Source organism: Chelonia mydas, chromosome 5, assembly GCF_015237465.2.
Source record: "Chelonia mydas isolate rCheMyd1 chromosome 5, rCheMyd1.pri.v2, whole genome shotgun sequence".
NCBI lineage: Eukaryota > Metazoa > Chordata > Testudines > Cheloniidae > Chelonia > Chelonia mydas.
In genome coordinates, this window is record NC_051245.2 from 75,711,140 (window position 1) to 75,728,114 (window position 16,975).

At 42.5% G+C, this 16,975-nt stretch overlaps 1 protein-coding gene across 1 annotated transcript in view; it reads left to right on the top strand.

Annotated features, from left to right (window-relative positions):
* The first annotated feature begins 6,442 nt into the window (after nt 1–6,442).
* Nucleotides 6,443–16,975, top strand: part of LOC102942100 (zinc finger protein 474) — a 41,325-nt gene continuing 30,792 nt past the window's right edge. Inside the window, exon 1 of the mRNA XM_027828975.3 lies at nt 6,443–6,561. The gene's annotated coding sequence lies outside the window, so the exon portion shown is untranslated. The remainder of the gene's footprint in view (nt 6,562–16,975) is intronic.

Below are 16,975 nucleotides of genomic sequence, written 5' to 3' on the forward strand. Positions count from 1 at the left end.
TACAGTCCCACATGACATTCTTGTAAGAAAACTAGGGAAATGTGGTTCAAATGAAATTAGTATAAGATGGGTGCACAAATGACTGAAAAACTGTACTCAAAGAGTAGTTATCAATGGTTTGCTGTCATACATGTTGCAGAATGCTGTCATATCTAGTGAGGTCCTGCAGGGAGTCTGTCTCGGGTCTAGTACTATTCAGTGTTTTCATTAATGGATAATGGAGTAGAAAGTGTGCTTATACAATTTGCGTATGATAACAAGCTAGGAGGGGTTGCAAGCACTTCAGAGGATAGAATTTGAATTCAAAATTACCTTGACAAATTGGAGAACTGGTCTGAAATCAACAAGATAAAATTCAGTAAAGATAAGTGCTTAAAAGCTTGCAGCTTATAAATATTATTTCTTGCTTGGTATTTTAAGTAACCAGCTCATTTGTTGGTGACAACGAAATCCTGGAGACCAACACATGCTTAATTATATTCAGAAGAGGTTATTGAGGATTGGAAAGGGGCAAACATTTTACTTTTTTTTAAAAAGTTGAGCTAAATAGGAAATTATAGACCACAAAGTATAAAGGTGTTGTAGAGAATGTATTGGAAAATATCTAAAGTAATTTGGTGGGAGGACAACTGGAAAACAACAGTTTAAGGATAGTACACATGCAGGTAGGTCATACTTAACCAATTTTCCGGGATTTGTTGAGATGCTGTTAACCTAACAGTAGAATGAAAATCAATAGCTGTAGCATAGTAAAAGATTAAAAATTATCCACAATGTTTTCACACCCAAAATTAATCGTTAAAGTTAAAAAAATGGAATAAGAAGCAAAATAAAGTGTGCTCTGAAGAAAACAGATCTGTGAGTCTTTAGCAATGCTACTTTGTGCTGTGATTTTGTTGGTGCTCACAAACTAGGTTCGGCTTGGGCCGTGCTGGTTCATGCTTGGATGGGGGATCTGAAAGTGAATATTTCTGTAGAATGCTGTAGTAGGTGGTGTTAGTAATTCCACTAGGTGTCGCTCTTTACTTCGAGTACATCCTACTGGCCTGCCCACCTTACAACTTACTGCTCCTCCCAGAGTCATATCAGAACCACAAAACTGGGGAGGGAAACCTTCCAACTGGCTACCTTTGAAGCCGGAAAAGCCAAAGCAGACAGTTGCTACCCAGACAACCACCAGCCATTCAGGATACAGCCGTCCCTCCCAGGCCAGCCAGTAATGCAATGGTTGTCCAGGCAGGCCATATTCCATCTCCTTGCACACTAGGAACACAGACATGAAGAAAGGGAAACAGGAGCAGCCCCAGTGTCCAATCCAGGGCTGGATTAATGCAGGGGCTTTAGGGGTTGCAGCCCAGAGCCCCAGACTAAGGAGGGCCTGGGCGCAGCAGGGCTCAGGCAGGCTACTTGTATGCCCTGGCCCCACGCTACTCCCAGAAGCAGCCAGCTGCTGGCATGTCTCTGCAGCCCCAGGCTGGGGGGAGGCAGCTCCACATGCTGCCCCTACCCACAGCACCATCCCCACAGCTCCCATTGGCCAGAAACCAGCCTATGGGAGCTGCAGGGGTGGCGCTTGCGGGCATGGGCAGCTCACGGAGACACACTGTCCCCCTCTCCCCAGGGATGAACAGAGATGTGCCAGCAGCTGGGCGCTTCCAGGAGCAGCGTGGGGCCACAGCATGCAAGCAGGCAACCTGCCTGAGCCCTGCTGTGCTGCCGGCCGGGAGCCGCCTATGGTAAGCGCCTCCCAGCTGGAGCCTGCACCTCACACCCCCTCTAACACCCCACTCCCCTGCCCCAGGTCAGAATCCCCTCCTTCACGCAAACTCCCTGACAGACCCCACACCCCTTCCTGCACCCCATACCCCTGCCCCAAGTCAGAATCCCCTCCTGCACCAAACTCCCTCCCAGAGCCTGCACTCCTCACCCTCTTCTGCACCCCAACACTCTGCCCTAGCCTGGACCCATCTCTTCCACCTACAAAAACAACAAGGAGTCTGGTGGCAACTTAAAGACTAACAGATTTATTTGAGCATAAGCTTTCATGGGTAAAAACCCCAATTCTTCAGATGCATGGAGTGAAAATTACAGAAGCAGACGTAAATATACTGGCACATGAAGAGAAGGGAGTTACCTCACAAGTGGAGAACCAGTGCTGACAGGGCCAATTCAATCAGGGTGGATGTAGTCCACTCCCAATAATAGATCAGGAAGTGTCAATTCCAGAAGAGTCCAAGCTGCTTTTGTAATGAACCAGCCACTCCCAGTCCCTATTCAAGGCCAAATTAACAGTGTAAAATTTGCAAATGAATGTTAGTTCTGCTGTTTCTCTTTGAAGTCTGTTTCTGAAGTTTTTTTGTTCAAGTATAGCTATTTTCAAATCTCTTATAGAATGTTCAGGAAGATTGAAGTGTTCTGCAGATGTGCACAGGCTGAAATTGTGAACAAACAGCATCACTTGCCCCATAACCTCAGCCATACAGAACACAACGCCATCCACAGCCTCAGAAACAACTCTGACATTAAAATCAAAGGGGCTGACAAAGGAGGTGCTGTCGTCATAATGAACAGGTAGGATTACGAACAGGAGGCTGCCAGGCAACTCTCCAACACCACATTCTATAGGCCACTATCCTCTGACCCCACTGAGGGTTACCAAAAGAAACTACACCATCTGCTCAGGAAACTCCCTGCTACAGCACGGGAACAAACCTACATGGACACACCTCCAGAGCCCCGAGCAGGGGTATTCTATCTGCTATCCAAGATCCATAAACCTGGAAACCCTGGACACCCAATCATCTTAGGCATCGGCACTCTTACAGCAGGATTATCTGGCTATTTGGACTCTCTCCTCAGACCCTATGCTACCAGCACTCCTAGCTATCTTCGAGACACCACTGACTTCCTGAGGAAACTACAATGCATTGGTGATCTTCCTGAAAACACCATCCTGGCCACCATGGATGTAGAAGCTCTTTATACCAATATTCCACATGAGGATGGACTACAAGCTGTCAAAAACAGTATCCCTGATGAGGCCACGGCACACCTCATGGCTGAGCTTTGTGACTTTGTCTTCACCCACAACCATTTCAGATTTGGGGACAACTTATACCTTCAAGTCAGTGGCACTGCTATGGATACCCGCGTGGCCCCACAGTAGGCCAACATTTTTATGGCTGATTTAGAACAACGCTTCCTCTGCTCTCGTCCCCTAGCGACCCTCCTCTACTTGTGCTACAATGATGACATCTTCCCACAGGAAGGAGGCCCTTGAAGAATTCCACCTGGATTTCAATAATTTCCAGCCCACCATCAACCTCTGAGATCCACTTCCTGGACACTACAGTGCAAATACGTGATGGTCACATAAACACCACCCTATACCAGAAACCTACTGACCGCTATACTTACCTACATGCCTCTAGCTTCCATCCAGGACACATCACGTGATCCATTGTCTACAGCCAAGACCTAAGATACAACCGAATTTGCTCCAATCCCTCAGACAAGATCTTTATCAAGCATTCTTAAAACTACAATACCCACCTGGGGAAGTGAGGAAACAGATTGACAGAGCAAGACAGGTACCCAGAAATCACCTACTACAGGACAGACCCAACAAGGAAAATAACAGAACACCACTGGCCATCACATACCGCCCCCAGCTAAAACCTCTCCAGCACATTATCAACGATCTACAACCTATCCTAGAAAACGATCCACACCACACTACACCACAGAAACACTAACTCAGGAACCAATCCCTGTAGGAAACCTCGTTGCCTACTCTGTCCCCATATCTACTCAAGCGACACCATCAGAGGACCCAACCACATCAGCCACACCATCAGAGGCTCATTCACCTGCACGTCTACTAATGTTATATATGCCATCATGTGCCAGCAATGCCCCTCTGCCATGTACATTGGCCAAACCGGACAGCCCCTACGTGAAAGAATTAACGGACACAAATCAGATATCAGGAATGGTAACAGTAGGAGAACACTTCAATCTTCCTGGACATTCTACAACAGATCTGAAAGTAGCTATACTTGAACAAAAAAACTTCAGAAACAGACTTCAAAGAGAAACAGCAGAACTAACATTCATTTGCAAATTTAACACCATTAATTTGGGCTTGAATAGGGACTGGGAATGGCTGGCTCATTACAAAAGCAGCTTTGCCTCTCCTGGAATTGACACCTCCTGATCTATTATTGGGAGTGGACTACATCCACCCTGATTGAATTGGCCCTGTCAGCACTGGTTCTCCACTTGTGAGGTAGCTCCCTTCTCAAGTGTCAGTATATTTATGTCTGCATCAGTAATTTTCACTCCATGCATCTGAAGAAGTGGGGTTTTTACCCATGAAAGCTTATGCTCAAATAAATCTGTTAGTCTTTAAGTTGCCACCAGACTCCTTGATGTTTTTGTGGATACAGACTAACATGGCTACCCCCTGATACTCCTGCTCCTAAACTCCTTTCCAGAAAGACACTAGTGTAACAGCTGTTCTAAGGTAAGAAGTAGGTTATTTTGAATTAACTGAACTATATTCTACATGTTCTGAACTATAACTGTAACCACAGAATGGCTTTATGTTAATTAAATGGCAAGTTTAGTATAGTGTTAATAGCCTTGATGCCATAATTGTGATAATTTTGTTTTAAATTAGGAAAAAGACTTGTATACAGGAGCCCCAGAAAATCTAATAGTCCCAGGCCCACAGGAGAGTTAATCGGGCCATGGTCCAATCCTCATATGATTCAGGATTGCTGATAAAAGTGTGTGTGTGGGCGGGAGAGAAGCCTGGAGAAGATGACGTGACCTATCCCTCAAAGCGAAACCACTGTTCTGCAAGTAATATTTCATAATTCATGACCAATGACTTCCTATTAATGAGGCAGCAATTAAATTGCTAAATAAAAGCAATACTATATAATTTAGTTAATATTTACTATCTAGCAACTAGTACCAATTTCTAAATATTATTACAAATTACTTCTTTTAAGAAATGTAAGCTAATTTTTAAGCAGTTGTAAGTAACTTATTTATTTGAGTTTAGAGGCTCTTCGATGGCAAAGGTACAGGTAGCTCTGACAAAAGTTGAGAGAGAGCCTGGGAAATTGAGGTTCTCTCTTCATCCACATAATTGATACATCACATGGTTTCCCTTCACTACCCAGCCAATTTGCCTCAGCCCTGACCTTCGGGGACCATCTCTAGGGTGAATGGATACTTCATTCATGATGACCTCACTTTAGCTGTTCTGCAACTGCCTATGTGCATGCCAATTAGTGCATGAGACTAGTTTTATGTTATGCACATGTCCAGTGGCATTACACAGTTCATACAGACCAGTAAGCAGCTGTCAGAAAGCAACCACCTTCAGACACTACCGGCTTGCACTAGATTTGAACTTGTGACTTGCGGGGTTAAAGAATCCATATCCCTTTAACCATGCTCCTAGCAGTGGTTCGGAGAATTAACTGAGTATTGAAAAGGGCAAGAAAAATGGGCATTATGAAGTAAATCTGCCGATAGGCAGATATCTGATATACCCGAACAGATTGGGACTGTTAACCATATTTTATAAAAGTAAGAATATACATTAAAAAGTGAAGTTAAATGTGTTATCCTTATTTCTGAGTTGATTGCACCATATGAATGTTGGTACCCATATAACCACATAATGCCTGTGTGTTAGATATATAATTTTTAGCTTTCATCAGTTTCCCAACAACAGAATCTGATGCTTCCTCACCATCATGATACTGTGCATTTTATTGCTTGCATTTTCTGTAAAGACCAGGCCATTAAACATTAGGGAGCTATTACTGGAAGGATTACTAGTCCCAAGAGCTCAGAATTTGCTTTCAAGTATATATTTGCCTTCAATATTCCTTTCTTTAGAATGTTTATTATAAATTTAATGTTAAACAGATGGAGATTTTTCTGTGATGTACTGTACTGTGTTCAATAAGATATGCTTTAAACATCACCATCCACAGAAGATTGCTTGTTTTTGGTCCAAAGTCTGACACCATACACTGCAGTCCCCAGCTGAAACACAGTACAACTGTTAAATTATCCATTTATTTTACCTTTAAGTTTCTTCCAGGTTTGGCACATAAACAGAGCAATGGGTGGGTGCATTAAATATAATTTGAAAGGATGGGTAACAGACTGTTCACCCACTGTGTGAACTTAGTTTCTGTACTTCGGAAAGCCTCTCTTTTGCCATAGATAAGAATTGTACACTTTGGCTGTCTGCAAAGCTCTGTAATCTCAGGAATGCAAAAGTCCTTGCGTTATCCCCCTTCCCTGCACATAAACACTGACATCTGGCTGTGGTTTCCTCTGTTTAGACCACAAGATTGCAGTAAATGAGACATTTATTTTCTCCTCTGTGAATTTCCTTTCTGCTCAGTCTTCACACCATTCCAGACCTATGGGTTCACATAATGTTCTTCTGGAAGAGGCGAGAGAGAGAGAGAGGGAGATGTTGAAAAAGACCATTTTTCAAAAGACTAAACCTTAAATCTCTTCACACTGGTGAGCATAATAAAATTACTTCTATAGTACTTTCCAATCAAGGATTTCTGGCACTTTGCAAAGGTTAATTAATCAATCTCACAGCACCCTGTAGAGTAACAAAGTGTCATTATCCTCTTTGTACAGATGGGTGAATTGGAGGTGCAATTATTATTTATATCCTGCATTACTGTAGCATGACAGAGGTCTCAACTGAGGTTGGAGGCTTCTTGGGTAAGTGATGTGTTCAAGTTGACACAGGAAGGCTGCCCAGGAACAGAATTCAGAACTCCTCATCCCCAGTCCTGTGGTTTAATGACACAATCATCTTCCTCTTTCACAATCTAATTACTGTCACTGGGGAAGAATAGCTTCTGGTGATTTTGCCTTGTTTTAAGAAAAAAAAAGGGGGGGGGGGAATTTACCTTCTTAAAGCTTCTGTTTAAAACTTTTTTGAAGTTGTTCTGCACTGCTTGTGGACTCAGAGGTCTAGAGATATATTTTATGTTGGGTTGTGTTTGGTTTATTGCCTGTATTATTGTCTTTTTGTGAGCAATCATGCAGTTTGAGTGTCTGTTCCCCCGTTTCAGTAATTACCATTTGTGAATTTAGAATTCCCAACTAAGAAAGCAAACTAAGATGGATTGAACTTACACTCTTTTTCACTGTAATAGACGTGACCAGCCTGTTCAATTTATCATTTTTTCATATCTATATTTGATTCCTACAGCTATGTAACTCAATTAAACTACATTGCGTACAAACGTCCTACCTTTGTTGAACTAGATTGCTAGCTCCTTGGGGCAGGGATTGTTTCTTTATTCTCTAGAAGGTGTGTTGACCTCCTATAGCACCATATACATGTTAATCATTCATGTTAATGCTAATGGAATTTGAAAAGACGTGTTCCCTTGGTCTTTAATAATACCCCCAAAAAATCAGTTAAATGAAATGTATGCAAAGAGATTTTTTTTTCACCCAGCTGGACAGGGACATTGAAATAACTTATTTGAAATGGGCAAAGAGATGGATGTAATTTTGAAAAAATGAGTTAATCAGTGAGAAACTTTTTCTTTTATCATAAGTCAATACCAGGATAGAAGAAAGTACAGTAAAATCTCTCTTAAGCAATCATTCAATGGACCAGCAAAAACTGGCTACTTAGTGGAAGTGGTCTTCTAATAAATCTAGAGCAGAATGGGACTGAATATGTTTAGAAATACTCAGAGGCAGTCTGTAGCAGAAGGTTGCCCCAAAAGGTGGTTTTTGTGCAGGTTTCACTGTATAACAACCCCCTTTTTAATTGCCCTTTCTTCAAAAGAAAAAGTCTTATCTACACAGTAACGTATATTGAAATTTGTGATCTCTACACATTAAAACTAATTGACTTATACTATGTTGATTATTAAGCACATGGCACATTTCTCTGTAGAGACATGTCAGAAAGAGAAGCAGTACTGCAGGGTCTCAATGCATGGATAAGCCGATGGTGTAGGGGAGCAGGGTTTTAGGTTTATTAGGAACTGGGGAACCTTTTGGGAAAGGAGTAGCCTATACAGGAAGGATGGGTTCCACCTAAACCAAAACAGAACCAGATTGCTGGCATGTAAAATTGAAAACATTGTAGAGGATTTTTTTAAACTAAGGCTGGGGGAAAGCCCTTAGGGTGAATTTATTAAAGGAGGAACTCCCTATCCTAGTAAAGAGGATAACAAAGAAGTTGGTAAAGTACAGGCAGGAGCTAGTGAGGAACAGTCAAACAGAAAAGAGTCCCATTTATATAATACATGAAGGCAAGCAAGTGAATATAGACAAAATGTGCAAGTGCTTATATACAAATGCTAGTAGTCTAAATACTAAGATTGGGTGAACTAGACTGCCTGGAACTAAATGAGGATATTGATATGATAGGTATCACGACAACTTGGTGGAATGAGGATAATCAATGGAACACTGTAATACCAGGATATAAAATGTACAGGGATGACAGAGTAGGTCATGCTGGTGGGGGAATGACACTATGTGTGAAAGAAAGCATAGAGTCAAATAAAGTAAAAATTTTAAGTGAATCAAATTGTACCATAGAATCTTTATGGATAGCAATTCCATTCTTGAACAATATGAGTGTAGCAGTAGGACAATACTACCGACCACCTGACAAAGATGGTAATGGTGATTGTGAAATGTTCAGAGAGATTAGAGAGGCTACAAATGCAGAAAATGCAATTAAAATGGGGGATTTCAACTATCCTCATGTTGACTGGGCATAGGTCACCTCAGGAAAGGATATAGAGATAAAATTTCAAGACACAATAAATTATTACTTTTTGAAACATCTTGTCCTGGAATCTACAAGGGGAGAGGCAATTCTTGATTTAGTCCTAAGTGGAGAACAGGATCTGGTCCATAAGGTGAATATAGCTGAATCGTTTAGTAATAGCAACCACAATGTAATTAAATTTAACATATTTGTAAGGGGAAAAATGCCAAAGAAACCCACCACAGTTTCATTTCTATTTAACTAGCTTCCTCATTTTTGTGTAGTTCCCCTTCACAAAGGGAAACTACACAAAAATGAGGAAGCTAGTTAAATAGATATTAAAAGGAAGAGTCACAAAGCTGACCATGCCTGCAAACTGCATGGAGACTATATAAAAACACCATAATAGAGGCTCAAACTACATGTATACCCCAAATTTAAAAAAAAAGTAAAAGGACCAAAAAAAATAAAAATGCTACCATGGCTAAACAACACAGGAAAAGAGGCAGTTGGAGGCAAAAAGGCATCCTTTAAAAACTGGAGATCAAATTCTAGTGAGGAAAATAGAAAGGAACGTAAACTCTGGTAGGTCATGTATAAAGTATAATAAGGCAGATCAAGAAAGAATTTGAAGAGCAACTACCAAAAGACACAAAATGTAACAGCAATTTTTTTTAAGTACATCAGAAGCAGGAAGCCTGCCAAACAGCCAGTGGGGCCAGGGTATGATGGAGGTGCTAAAGGAGTACTCAAGGAAGACTTGTGGAGAAGCTAAATGATTTCTTTGCATTGCTTTTCACTGCAACGGATGTGTGGGTGATCCCCACACCTGAGCAAGGCCATCCTTAGGCATACATAGCATACGTGGCTGCTTAGGGCACCCAAAAATTTGGGGCACCACCAGGACAGCAGGTAAGAGTGGGTTGGTCCCGCACACCCAGCGTATGCTGCAGTCTCCTTAGGCAGGAGCTGTATTCATAGAGCTGAATGTGCCGGCGTGGTACATTCTGCCTGAGGGAGAGGGTATGGGGGTCTCTGCAGGGAACTGTGACTCACCATCACCATGAGACGGGCCAGGCGGCTCAGTATCCTTTGCTGCCTCATCCCTTCCCACCCCGGGCTGCGAGCCTGGGCTGCCGCAGCGTCTGCTGCATACGAAGCTCAGTGTGTGTCTCAATGGGGGTGGGGCTGGTTCTTCTGGGGGTCCCTGGGCAGAGGTGGTGGCTGTGCCCCAAGTCGGGCATAGGGGCACCAGTTTAATAATACTGCATAGGGCCCCATAAATCCTAAGAACGGCCCTGCACCTGAGCCATTCTTTTTAGGTGACAACTGTGAGGAACTGTCCCAGATTGAGGTGTCAGTAGAGGAGATTTTGGAACAAACTGGTAAATTAAACAATGATAAGTCACCAGGACCAGCTGATATTCACCAGAAGTTCTGAAGGACCTCAAGGTGAAATTGCACAACTACTAACTGTGCTGTGTAACTTACCATTCAGATCAGCCTCTGTAACAGCTGACGGGGCGAGGGGGAGGGAGGGGGGGTCACGAATTTAACAATGAATTTTTAAAAAAGGTTCCAAAGGCAATCCTGGCAACAACAGGCCACTAAGCCTAACTTCAGTATCAGGCAGATTGGTTGAACCTATAGTAAAGAACAAAATAATAAGACACATAGATGAATATGATATCTTGGGGAAGAGTCAACATGGCTTTTATAAAGGGATATCATGCCTCATCAATCTATTAGAATTCTTTAAAGGTGTCAACAAACATGTGGACAAGGATGATCAATATGTTGTATTTCGATTTTCAAAAGCAGGCATGAGATAAGCAGGAAGATGGGAAGGTCCTCTTGTGGATCAGTAACTAGTTAAAAGATAAGAAACAAAGGCTAGGGGTAAAAGGTCAGTTTTCACAATGGAGAGAAGTAAATAGTGAGACTTCCCTCAAGGATCTGTGCTGTTCAAGATATTCATAAATGATCTGGACAAAGGGGTGAACAGTAAGGTGGCAACATTTGCGGACATTCAAAATGATGGGGTCTAAATTAGCTGTTACAACTCAAGAAAGATATATTGGAGTTATTGTAGATAGTTCTCTGAAAACATCCACTCAAAGTGCAGCAGTCAAAAAGATAACAGAATTTTAAGAACCATTAGGAAAGGTATAGATAATAAAACAAAAAATAGCCTAATGCCACTATATAAATCTGCAGTATGCCCACACCCTGAATGCTGTGTGCAGTTCTTGTCACCCCATCCCCAAAAAAGATATATTAGAACTGGAAAAGGTACAGAGAAGGACAACAAAAATGATTTGTGGGATAGAACATCTTCCATATGAAGAGAGACTAAAAAGACTACAACTGTACATTTAGAAAAGAGATGCCTAAGGGGGGGATCCAATAGAGGTGTATAAACTCCTGAATGGCATGGAGAAAGTGATTAGAAAAGTCATGTTTGCCCTTTCACATAACACAAGAACCTGGGGTCACCCAATGAAATTAGGGCATCAGGTTAAAAACAAGCAAAAGAAAGTACTTCTTCACACAATGCACAGTCAACCTGTGGAATTGCCATGGCCAAAAGTATAACTGGGTTCAGAAAATCAGGAGGTAGCCGTGTCAGTTTGTAGCCACAAAAACAACAAGGAGTCTGGTTGGGTTAAAAAAATAATTAGATAAGTTCATGGAGGATAGGTCCATCAGTGGCTATTAGCCAAGAGGATTAGGGACTGAACCCCATGCTCTGGATGTCCTTAAACCTCTGACTGCCAGGCACAGAAGCTGATTATGAAAGTGACAGCTTAAACACAGTGAGGCTCCTGGAGGGGACGTCTCCTGATATCCCAACTCATACATTTAATCTTTTCCTTCTGTTCTGGAAAATGCCAGTAAATAATGGTTTGATTAGTCATAAAGTTGCATTGAGTTTTGACTGGTGAAGGAACTGGAACCCTGGCCTCAAGCTGAAGAAGAGAATGTGACAGCCTGGGCATGGAGAGTCATCATCTGAAGCAGTGCCATGCAGGTCCTGCAGGTACCGTTCTGAACACCAGAAATCCAAGCAACCTAAAGGTACACGCCACCAGCAACGTCATGCCGTATATTTTCCTCTCGTGGTTTGACACTCGTTAACATAATTAGTTATGTTTGCATACATTTGACCTTTAAAGGGTCATTGTCAGTCTGTTTGTTCTTAAAATATAACTCCCTTTAAACACATTGGTAATGAAGAGACTCGGTTCTACATTTCAAGATTCTTTAGTAATATAGCAAACCAAAAGAAGCAAACGAAAACAATATTTGCCAGAAGAAAAAGGAATTATAAGGAAAGAGTTCATTTTCAAGTTCCTATGAGGGTTTTCCAAACAATAGAGATAAACCCTTTTTAAAGTACTTTACCATACAATGCTCTTTAAAAATAAAATAACTCACAAGCCTCATTTTAGTCCTTACTACAGCATCACTCATCTCAATAAAAAATATCCAATATAAATGTCATATCTCTGCAGGGAAATAAAATGGCCAGCATATGAGAGTTAGTGGTAAGTGATGAGAAACATGTTGCACCATGTATTTTCAAAGGTGTAATAACACACAGTAAATTGTGCCATCCTCATGCAAATGGAGCCAGTTTTAAAGTTGTAGCAAATAGTACTTGTCATGATGAACTAATCTGGTTGTTTCTTAAGCTACTTTAAAGTAGCAACCTACATGTAAATCAAGATGGGAAGAGGCAGATATTCAGATTAAATAAATTTATTTTATTCCTAATTACATAGCACAGGTCGTGCCAAATGTATATTGTTCTCTCTTTGAAGGGTTATTTGTATCTAGTAATATAGTTTTTAATCCACTTGCTTTTGGAATTTTTTTACTCACTGCTTACAGAACTATATGGAATCTTCTTCTAACAGTCATGCTGGGCTTTCTACTATTTTCAGGAATATGATAGTGACAAAGTCCTGCTCACAGATGAACTAGAATTCAAACATGACTTTTTTCCCTTGGAGATTGTTCGGACAATGGGAAAAATTAGGGAGTTGATTAAGTAGCAGAAGAGAGCATTGGTGCTCATTGCTGTCAAGAGACTTAATAGACCTTAGTCTAGAGTTTTGCTTACCTGGAAGTCAGGGAAAGTAGGGGATGGCCTACAATTCTGTTATCGTAGGTGCCAAAAATTCCATGTGTGTTTTTGTTTCTACCAGATATCTTGTTATCACTCTTCCCCTAATCACTCTCACAGATTCATGTATAATTCAGGTAGCATGGCTGTCCTGGCATCTGAAGGAACTACTTAAACACAGAAGGGAATTAGATCATGTATTAGATCATGTCTTATTAGCATTGCTCAGCATTTCTGCCATAGGCTGAAGGAGAAAAATACTGCGAAAGGATAAAGAGATAAATAACTTTGGCATCCATGCAGCTTGCGAATGATTCATGAAATGAAACCTATAAACTCCTGCCCAGAATGTGAAGACAGTGCTACAGGTACCAGATGTTGACGGGCCCAGAGGGATACGCAGTCTGAAGCCAAGACCTAAAAAACAACCCCCAGCAAAGTGGAATAAAATATTGTTCTAAATCCTTTGTTTTTGTATGATTACTACATTTGTGCCTCCCTCCTGCAGCTCCTGGCAATGCCTTAGAGGAAAATATTTGGAAAGACCATGAGTCCTGCCCAACTGCTCCCCGCCTTCCCTTAACCCCTCAATAGAGAAAGAACCAGCACTGCAGTACAGACTGAAATGCTGTTTTGCAATGTTGATTTGTATTGTGCTTGTTTTTTAAATGAGTGCTTCATGTCATGCCACATCCAAAGTTAGTTATGGTGCTGATGGACTCTGGAGTGGCCGATGATGGTCGTAATAGTGAAGGTGCTAGGGGAAAGGGATCAAGTGGAGAAAAGAGAGCAGACTTCTTACCTGTCAATATTTATTTAAGCGTAACCATGGATTTTGACTGTTTGTATGGCCCTGTGATTTCTGCCCATTTGTCCAGCATGGGGTTGGAATTGCCAGATTCTGCTTCTGGAATGAATTTGTCTGGCCTCTTATTTCCATAATCCTTCAGAGCCACACAATGGTAAAAGGGCAGGCCAGATGAGAAAATATTTGTGCCTGGGTGCTTGTCCAGTATACTTGCATTCTGCAGGACATGGGAGGACTGTGGAAATCCTCCAGGATTAAAGAAACAGAGCAAGCAATCTGGTTTATGGAGCAAAGAGTTCTAGAAAAGACAGAAAAGGGGAAAACTGATAGGTAGGGATTGGAGATGGGATAACACTGCGGGACAGGAAAAGACCTTCAGAGGAGAAGCTGGGTAAAAGATAAATCTCCTCATCACTGTGCCAAATTATGGCAATTTTAGCCTCCTTGTCCTGGGTAGATTTAGTGAGTGCCATATCTTGCAAAGCCTGCCACCTCCTGCAGCTAATGTGAGAAAAGGGCTGAGCCTTCTAAAATGTTCCAGTCTTTTGAATTGCTAGAGCTCGGCCTTTGGGAGCAGCTGTTTCACTTCGTGGTCTGCAGGTCCTCCCATGCCTTCTCCTGGGCCCTTCCATTTCTCAGCTTCTGGACTGTCCAGCCCCCTTTACCTAGCCAGCAGTCAAATTTCTTCTGCCTCCTCCAGAGCAACCATAGGCTATAACAAAGGAAGGGGTACTGCTCCTGCACTTTCTCATCCTGCCCTGCAGGGAAGCATTGTGGGAAGATGAGGCAGATCAGAGTAGGTATTCCAGTCCTGCCTATGGCCACTGCAATGAAAGAGGTAGAGAATGAGTGCAGGCCTGGGTGAAAAGGTGGAAAAGCCCAGAGAGGATGTGGCTTGCCCCAAGAGACCCATGAAGGGTATATGGGATAAGGGGGCCAGAGAAGAGGGCTAAAGAGGTCCATATGAGAATCTTGTGGGGAGGGTGACGAGGCTGAGAGACTCTGAGGGCCGGGGGCAGGGGGCTGTACGTGTGTGTGTCATACAGAAATGCCAGAAAATGGAATAGTACCTAAGAGGGAGGTCTCAGAGAACAAGAAGGGGGCTATGGAGAGCTCATGAGAGTTCAAAAGGGGGATGGGCCTTGGGTGATCCATGGGTGTTTGGGGAGTCCTTACCATCCCAGAAATGATATGGGGTGGGTGTCGAATCCATAAAAGAAGGTCCCAGTGAGTGATGGTGCATGGGCCTGTGTGGGACAATAGATGTGTCTTTGGTTCTTTGTGGAGGGGGGCAATGAGCGTGGATGGGTGAGACAGGTGAGTGAGTTCATGGGTGCTTGTGGCACTGTGAGTGGTGGTTGTGGCAGGCAGTGGAGAAAGAAGTAAGAGATTGGGTGGTACTTGTTTCATTAGCAAAGAGTGAAGCTGAACAAGTGGGGATGGGAAAGAAGTAGTGAGAAGGGGAAGAGAATTAAGGAATTTTTTATTGAAGGAAAGGAGTAGCTCTCCTTAAAGAAAAAAGGATTCAAAAGAAAAAGGAAAGAGAAAGAAGAGCAAGAGAAAAGGAGACAGTGAATTAAACTTTTATTGTTATCATTAAGGGATTCCCAATCTTAAATGGCTGCATTGCAAAACTCTTACTATAAAATTCTATGCTTCTCATCTTAAGACTTTGATGAGCTCTTTGCAAAATGTACTTGGATGTCACAGAATCATAGAATCATAGAAGATTAGGGTTGGAAGAGACCTCAGGAGGTCATCTAGTCCAACTCCCTGCTCAAAGCAGGACCAAGACCAACTAAATCATCCCAGCCAGGGCTTTGTCAAGCCTGGCCTTAAAAACCTCTAAGGATGGAGATTCCACCACCTCCCTAGGTAACCCATTCCAGTACTTCACTACCCTCCTAGTGAAATAGTGTTTCCTAATATCAAACCTAGACCTCCCCCACTGCAACTTGAGACCATTGCTCCCTGTTCTGTCATCCGCCACCACTGAGAACAGCCGAGCTCCATCCTCTTTGGAACCCTCCCCCGCCTTCAGATAGTTGGAGGCTGCTATCAAACCCCTCACTCACTCTTCTCTTCTGCAGACTAAATAACCCAGTTCCCTCCGCCTCTCCTCTTAAGTCATGTGCCCCAGTTCCCTGATCATTTTTGTTGCCCTCCACTGGACTCTCTCCAATTTGTCCTTTCTGTAGTTGAGGGCCCAAAACTGGATGCAATACTCCAGATATAGCCTCACCAGTGCTGAATAGAGGGGAATAATCACTGCCCTCGATCTGCTGGCAAAGCTCCTACTAATGCAGCCCAATATGCCATTAGCCTTCTTGGCAATAAGAGCACACTGCTCATATCCAGTTTCTCATCCACTGTAATCCCCAGGTCCTTTTCTGTAGAACTTCTGCTTAGCCAGTCGGTCCTCAGCCTGTAGTTGTGGAGGGGATTCTTCTGTCCTAAGTGCAGGACTCTGCACTTGTCCTTATTGTCCCCCATCAGATTTCTTTTGGCCCAATCCTCCAATTTGTCTAGGTCACTCTGGACCTTATCCTTACCCTCCAGCGTATCTACCTCTTCCCCCAGCTTATTGTCATCCATGAACTTGCTGAGGGTGCAATCTATCTCATCGCCCACATCATTAATAAAGATGTTGAACAAAACCGGCCCCAGGACCAACCCCTGGGGCACTCCGCTTGATACCAGCTGCCAACTAGACATCGAGCTGTTGATCACTACCCGTTGAGCCCAACAATCTAGCCAGCTTTCTATCTACCTTATAGTCTATTCATTCAATCCATACTTTTTAAACTTGCTGGCAAGAATACGGTGGGAGACCATATCAAAAGCTTTGCTAAAGTCAAGATATATCACGTCCACCAGAGAGGTTTTACAGTGTGCTTTTCATGTTTGACTTATGTTTATTTTGGTCATTTGAAAGTGGATATTGGAGGCCATCAAGCATGTTAGAGATCCCATGAAAGAAGAATTAAAGGTCTCTGGCTTTCTCCATCCTTTGGTCCAGAGCAGATAGACTTTAAATCCCATTTCACATCACATGCGTGCAACTTTTTTTCCTAATGATATTAGAATTTAGGACAAAAATATTGGAGAGACACTGGTTTAAGTGGAGCTCTGTTCTTTTTGGCTGTGTAGAAAGTCAGCACTGTTTTTTAAAGAACTGGAAATGAGTTCTTTGAGGCACTCCAAGCTCATTTATCATCCTAACTGATTATGGTAAGGA